The sequence below is a fragment of the Somniosus microcephalus genome, chromosome 19 (genome assembly GCF_052327205.1).
Source record: "Somniosus microcephalus isolate GS21.2 chromosome 19, FLI_Smic_1.0, whole genome shotgun sequence".
In the NCBI taxonomy this organism is placed as follows: Eukaryota; Metazoa; Chordata; class Chondrichthyes; order Squaliformes; family Somniosidae; genus Somniosus; species Somniosus microcephalus.
This window is the reverse complement of record NC_141005.1, coordinates 66108161-66115659: the sequence shown is the minus strand read 5'-3', so window position 1 is coordinate 66115659 and position 7499 is coordinate 66108161.

The window sequence follows — 7499 nt, the reverse complement described above, 5'->3', positions numbered from 1 at the left end:
GTGACCGAGACAGACAATCGACTGTGTGGGCGGGGCCTAATCTTTCCAACGGAAAAGCAAGCGACGGCCATTGTTTGTGGTACAACACTGAGAGGTGAGGACCCCTTTTTTAATAAAAAGATTGGTGAGGTTGTAAAGTGTATGTTATAGAAAGATTTACCAAAAATGTTTTATAAGTACAGGAAACTTTGTGCTATCCGGAGGTGAGCTATCCGGCAATCTGGAGCCACCACAAAAATCAGCAGCCGTTTTTTATTCTTTGTTTGTTTATGTTCCTTTGTTTGAACAGTCAAGCTGTGCAAGGTCTGTAGCTATAGCAACAGCTTCAGCTGCAGAGCTTTAGGGCCACACCCGAAGCTGTTGCTAAGCAACAGTGTTTGTTGTCAAAAACGGAGATAAGAATCTCGGTATCTCTCAACATTAACTCTGGAGAGTAGGGCAGTTTTAAGGCAAGGCAGCAGCTCGGTCCCGTGGGTGCCGGATAGCACAAAGTTTCCTGTACTTTAAGTATATCTCCCCCCCCTCCCTTTCCACCCCCCACCCCCCTTCCCCCCCACACCCCCTCCACACCCCCCCACCCCCCTTCCCCCCCACCCCCCACCCCCCCTTCCCCCCCACAACCCACCCCCCTCCACACCCCCCACACCCCCTTCCACCACCCCCCCCTTCCCCCCCACACCCCCTCCCCTCCACCCCCCACACCCCCCTTCCCCCCCCACCCCCCACCCTCCACCCCTTCCACTCCCCCCTCCTCCCCCCTCCCCTTCCCATCCGCTCTCTCTCTCTCTCTCTTCCCCCGTCACTCTCTCTCTTCCCCCCCAGTCGCTCTCTCTCTTCCCCCCCAGTCGCTCTCTCTCTTCCCCCCCAGTCGCTCTCTCTTCCCCCCAGTCGCTCTCTCTCTTCCCCCCCAGTCGCTCTCTCTCTTCCCCCCCCGTCGCTCTCTCTCTTCCCCCCCAGTCGCGCTCTCTCTTCCCCCCAGTTGCTATCTCTCTTCCCCCCCAGTCGCTCTCTCTCTTCCCCCCCAGTCGCTCTCTCTCTTCCCCCCCAGTCACTCTCTCTCTTCTCCCCCAGTCGCTCTCTCTCTTCCCCCCCCAGTCGCTCTCTCTCTTCCCCCCCCAGTCGCTCCCTCTCTTCCCCCCCCAGTCGCTCTCTCTCTTCCCCCCAGTCGCTTCCTCTCTTCCCCCCCCAGTCGCTCCCTCTCTTCCCCCCCAGTCGCTCCCTCTCTTCCCCCCCAGTCGCTCTCTCTCTTCCCCCCCAGTCGCTCTCTCTTCCCCCCCAGTCGCTCTCTCTCTTCCCCCCCAGTCGCTCTCTCTCTTCCCCCCAGTCGCTCTCTCTCTTCCCCCCCATCGCTCTCTCTCTTCCCCCCAGTCGCTCTCTCTCTTCCCCCCCAGTCGCTCTCTCTCTTCCCCCCCCAGTTGCTCTCTCTCTTCCCCCCCAGTCGCTCTCGCTCTTCCCCCCAGTCGCTCTCTCTCTTCCCCCCCAGTTGCACTCTCTTCCCCCCAGTCGCTCTCTCTCTTCCCCCCCAGTCGCTCTCTCTTCCCCCCAGTCGCTCTCTCTCTTCTCCCCAGTCGCTCTCTCTCTTCCCCCCAGTTGCTCTCTCTCTTCCCCCCAGTCGCTCTCTCCTCTCTTCCCCCGTCGCTCTCTCTCTTCCCCCCAGTCATGCTCTCTCTTCTCCCTGTCGCTCTCTCTCTTCCCCCCAGTCACGCTCTCTTCCCCCAGTCGCTCTCTCTCTTCCACCCCAGTCGCTCTCTCTCTCTCTTCCCCCCCAGTCGCTCTCTCTCTCTCTTTCCCCCCAGTCGCTCTCTCTCTCTCTTCCCCCCCAGTCGCTCTCTCTCTCTCTTCCCCCCCAGTCGCTCTCTCTCTTCCCCCCCCCAGTCGCTCTCTCTCTCCCCCCCCCAGTCGCTCTCTCTCTTCTGCATCCCCCAGTTGCTCTCTCTCTCTCTCTTCCAACAACAATATGCCCTCAAAAGACCCTCGGCACCGCCGGGCACTTCAGCTAGTGCCACGATAAATAGATTAGCTGGTCATGTATCTCATTGCTGTTTGTGGGACTTTGCTGTGAGCGAATTTGGCAGCAACTTCTCAACATTACATCAATAATTACACTTCAGAACGACTTCAGTGGCTATGGAAATTCTTTGCTTAATACAGCAACTTTGAACCAGTTCACGAAAGGGTTAAACCAGTCTCGTTAGTTACTTTGATTGGCTTTCTTTGCAGTACTTTTAATTACAAAAAAGATGGAGAAGGGTTTCTCGGAAGTGAATTACCTACCTTGTCAGTCTTTCTCAGAATTGCACAGGCATCTTACCCATAGAGCTAAATATCTTTCCTCTGCGCCTGTTGCAACTGGGTGAAACGTTTCATCAGTCTGTTAGTTATCAACAGTGTTTTATGTACTTCACCCAGAGCCAAAAGGGTAGCAGCCATTCACTAAACAGTTGCAGAACAAATTAGAAAAAAGTTGCAGAACAATGTTGAGGCGAGTATCTTTATTTAAAAGTATATTTTCAAGCCAAGAAATGCATAATCTATGGACAAAACACGCAATTTTCTGTTCCGGCACGTTCTTCAGCCCTTATACAATCCAAAGAGGATCTGAGGAATTCGAATCACGCCATCGGGTGCAACTTCCGGGTTGCGGGTTCAGTTTTTAATCAGTTGACACCCGGCCTCTTTGCCGTTTAAATCGATCTCAGGTGACACCCTTATTTCAGTCGAAATCAATAAGGCCACATAGTGCTGTTATGGAGAGCCCGAGTTAACTTGCGAGAATATACCTGATGTCGAATCAGTTACCAAGGGTAAAATCACTCGGTTCATGGAAACTGAAAAATGAGCACATGAGGCAGTGGTTTTATTACATAGATTTATCTTTAAATGTATTTGAAATACATTAAAGAAAAGCAGAGCAGAAACCAAAAGGAGAGATTCTGTCCAGTCTCAGCCCCGCTACTGCACAACGCTAATGTTGTTCTCATCAAATGAAAATCAGGAGAGATGTGTAACAGGCGGCTGATCCGCTAGCGCCAGTTTTACACTATCATCCAAAGTCAATATTACGCCCATGATCTCCCATACAAGCAGCAAGATATAGAAGGGCTCTCGCATCCAGCGAGACCTGGAGCTTAGACTTAGAGAAGTGGAAGCCCACCACAGGCAGTGGCAGACGGTAATGATGAAGAGGCTCCTCATCCAGGTCAAAGAGAACTGAAGATCATACTATTAGGCCCAAGAGGGGGAAATACTGTGAACAGGGAGAAAGCTCTGACCAAGTTCCCCACATACATCCTAAAAGCCAACAAACCGAATGATATACCTATCAATTCATCCAATGAAAAGCGACGAGTTAAGAAAGTAACTATAGGTTTTTATTGGCTAAATAACAGAGCCCACCCTCGTGGGTGATCGGATACAACAAGGAGGAATGCCAGCCAGTCGACTACCTTTATACCTGGGCAGGTAGGTGGAGTCATGGGCGGAGTCAGCAGTGGTCAGCCCAGGTATAGCAGCGTGACAAGAGGCGACCTCGTATAGTGATACAACAGTGAACAGTGATAACCATAGAGTAACGATATAACAGTGATAACTATAGTGTAACGATAGTGAACGATAAAAGTGGTTTACCACACTGAATAATTACAGCAACTAAGGAAAGGGAAAGTGAGCTTCACTGGCCCTACTGAATTTAGACAATCTGCAAACTCCTATATCTCCCTTTGCGTCTCAGGCCACCCAACCAGTAACTGAGCGGTACCCAGCTACTGCCTTCCTCTCATTCCAGCCTTTGAAACATTAGGATGTCTACTGACCGGTCAGGTTTCAGTACTCACATTAGTTGTGCTTGAAGCTTGTGTGCTTTTCATATAAATCTGGGATGAGGGACTTTAGTTATGTAGAGAGACTAGAGAAGCTGGGATTGTTCTCCTTCGAGCAGAGAAAGTTAAGGGTAGATTTAATAGAGGCGGTAAAAATTCTGAGGGGTTTTCATAGAGTAGATAGGGAGAAACTGTTTCCACTGGCAGGACGGTCAGTAACCAGAGAACACAGATTTATGATAATTGCCAAAAAAAAAGGCAGGGGGGAGATGAGGAGAATTTTATTTTGAAGCAGGCGAGTTGGTATGATCTGGAATTCACTGCCTGAAAGGGAGGGGAGGGGGGTGCGGGGCGGTTGGAAGCAGAGTCGATAGTAACTTTCAAAAGGAAATTGGAAATATACTTGAAAAGGATAAATAGGCATGGCTATGGGGAAAAAGTAGGGGAGTGGGACTAATTAGATTGCTCTTTCAAAGAGCTGGCACAGGCAGAATTAAAATGGAGGTGTTGCTGGACCGGGAGCAGGTCTCAGTGAAAATACATTTTTTTAAATTGCTCAAAATTTGCAGTTAAAAGACCAGAAACATGACGGTTTCCTGCTGCGCCTTCACAATGTTGAGAGACTCTCCAAACTAGTGCAATTGGAAGATACTCGAGCCCGGAATTTGCGGTGGGTAATAACAGCAAACTAACAGCGTTTGCTGTTACTACCCCTTTGAAACTGACCGCAACTTCAGGATGTAGTGCCTGCGCATCCTAATGCGGAAATCCTGAAGTTGCATTGTCATTCACTGCTCCGACACTGGGGGCGCTGTGCCCCCCCCCCCCCCTCCATAGCCGGTAATCAGGGAAATCAGTAAAACTGGTGAAAACTTGGGCTTTTCTGCGGTAATATCGCTGTTAAATACCCCATTAAAAGTTAGGCCTTGTTGGTTCAGGTGTAACTGGGGTTTTAACAGCGTATTTACTGCTAAACAAATGTTATGGCCCCTGAAAAACTCATTTAAATTTTGTGGAGTGTCAAATTTCTCCATAATGATGAAAATTACAATTTTTAAGAAGCTTTAAAAAAATTATATTTTTAAAAGTTTGTTCATATTTATTTCAGGTTTACCTTTCCCCCTGTGAAAGCCCCAATCTTTGGTTTGCTCTCTAACATTTTTAAAAAGTCTGTACAAAAGCAATTTCTACACTTCCTGATTCCCTGTCTGTGAGAATCCTGGATTGTGATTGGTTGCATGGCGAGTTAGCTGCTGTCACAGCAGCTCGCACTAGGAACTCCTCACTAATCGACACTGATCTGATTTAAGCGCCGAGAAAGGCAAACTTCCAGCGGCGAACACCTTTGCTTCTGGGCCTTGTATTTGAGAGTCAGGGGCGTGGCCAGTTCTGTGGGCGGAGATTCGTTCAGATGAGAGGTTTGATGGACGGATGTAAAAGATCGAGGCTTGGGTGTCTTGTAGTTAGGCGCGCAACTCACACACCCAAAATTCCACAATCTTTAAGCCACGTAAATGGTTTGCACCCAGATTACAGGTGTATCTGGGCATAACTATGGAGGAAACTCCATGCCGTGTATTTTAGAGAGATTCCTTGTACAAGGAAGTCTTTAGGACCCAGTGTGAACCTTCCTGGCGGGAGGAATCTTCGTTTTCCAGGCCAGAGTAGTTCAATCCTCCCCTGGTGTGCTGAATTCCAGCCCATTGCAGAATTTCTTTGATTTCTTTCTTTTCTGCTGACTTGCTGCAAACGTTTTAATAAACAAGAGGAGAATTCCAAGGATTCAGAGAGTGGAAAGTAAAGCTTAACCGGGGCCTGACAGGAAACATGGGTTACTGGACAGAGAGTAAAAGCTAGCAGAGAATCTGGTTAGAAAAAATAACCAACCAGACAGAGGCACAAAAAACAATCTCATTCGTCTTCTTCTTCTTAGGCAGTCCCTCGGAACCAAGGATGACTTGCTTCCACATTAAAAATGAGTTCTCAGGTGACTGATTAGTCCAATGCGGGACCTACAATCTCTGTCACAGGTGGGGCAGAGCAGTCTGTCGCTGTTGGGGTTGTCCATGAGGGTCCTGACATTCCAGGTCCCGAACTTCATTTTAAAGGGTGGAAGATGCCTGTGCGTGAATTATTTTAACGTGGGGTGGCCGTTGCACACCAGCTACCACACGGGCTTGACAGAGCAAGGTCTTGGTCCAATGGCAAGGGGATCCAAGACGATTGGAGACCAGGCTCTGCTTCAACGGCCCAGCACACACACACAAACATACTGCTACTGTCCTCCTGTCTCATTCCCGCAGGTCCTCTCTGCTTGGGTTTCGTAGGATGCATTGTGGTCCTCCCGATCTCGCTGTTGGCCCGTACTGCACCTTCCCTGGGCCCTGACCCCGCTGCTGGTCCACGCTGTGCCACTCCTGGGCCTTGACCTCACTGCTGGGCTCGTCCTTGTTCCTGGGTCCTGGCCTCGGACATGAATGATGTTGTTTCTCACAGGATCAAATTAGCACTGATATTCTCACGATCCCTGGTCCCGAGCTCCACTCACGATCCACTAGTCACTAGATCAACATGTTTCAAGATGGCTCCTGTGCTGGCAGCTCCCTAGGGAGCTCCTTTGCCATCCTTGACAATCCATTGCCCTCCTTTGCTCTCTTTCCCCCCAGTCTCCTCTCTTCTGCTGTTTAAGCTCCCCTGGCTCTAATAGGGGGTGCATTTTTATCCCTAACTCCAAGTTCAAGCTGCAAGGTTAAAGTTACCTGAGCCAACTGCCCATCCCCCGACCATGCCTGTTCTTTGTTCTCAGTGAGCACTCACTGTGAATGGTCTCATTCGTACCAGCCTACAGTCGCACAAATACTGTTACATCAGGCTGGAGAACTAGCAACAGAAATAGTTATTGCCTCAGTAGTTCACCATTTCTTGATCTACAGGACATTTAAGGTACCTGCTTTCCAAGTTACTCGCTATTTGAGATATCTACTCTTGAAGGCATACACTTAAACAACAGGAGTTCATGCCCGATGGCATCTGTGCTGTAAGTAGCATGTATTCCAAAACTTCAACTAAGAAGCAGGTCCCACTAATAGTTTTCATGGGGATTTACAATGAGTTGCTGTATTTTTCAATTACTAGTTTTCCCTCTGCTTTACTCCCTTTGCCCCATTTCTGCTGAAGGCCACTGCTCATTCAGCACTATTCCAGATGTGGTTGTGGTTCTCAAGTATGCTCTCAAGAAGTCGTTGGACAGTGAGTATAAGCAGTCAATTCAAACATGGGGGGCACCACAATCAAGCTCGACTTCATCCTCACTCAACATGTACAGGCACCCTTTGTAACAGGGATCACTGAAAAGTAATAGCAGGGATAATTTCCTATCGGCATAGATTGGGGATATTGAGGTCATGTGGTGACTCCCACCTTCCCATCCCCCTCAGCACTGACTGGGGTTCAAACCTGGGACCTTCCTGATCTGTATGACACAATAGCCTCTGAGCCATCAGGAAGCTACAGGTTCCTGTATTCTGTATTTGGTGAAATATTAATAATCCCAGTAAAAAGGACCATATATTTTCATTAATTACATTTGATTATATCCCTGAGCTCTGTTGGACTACCATGAAAACAATTAAGTTTAACAAGTGTATTTTGTTTAATCCTTATGCACTTTAACAAATACCT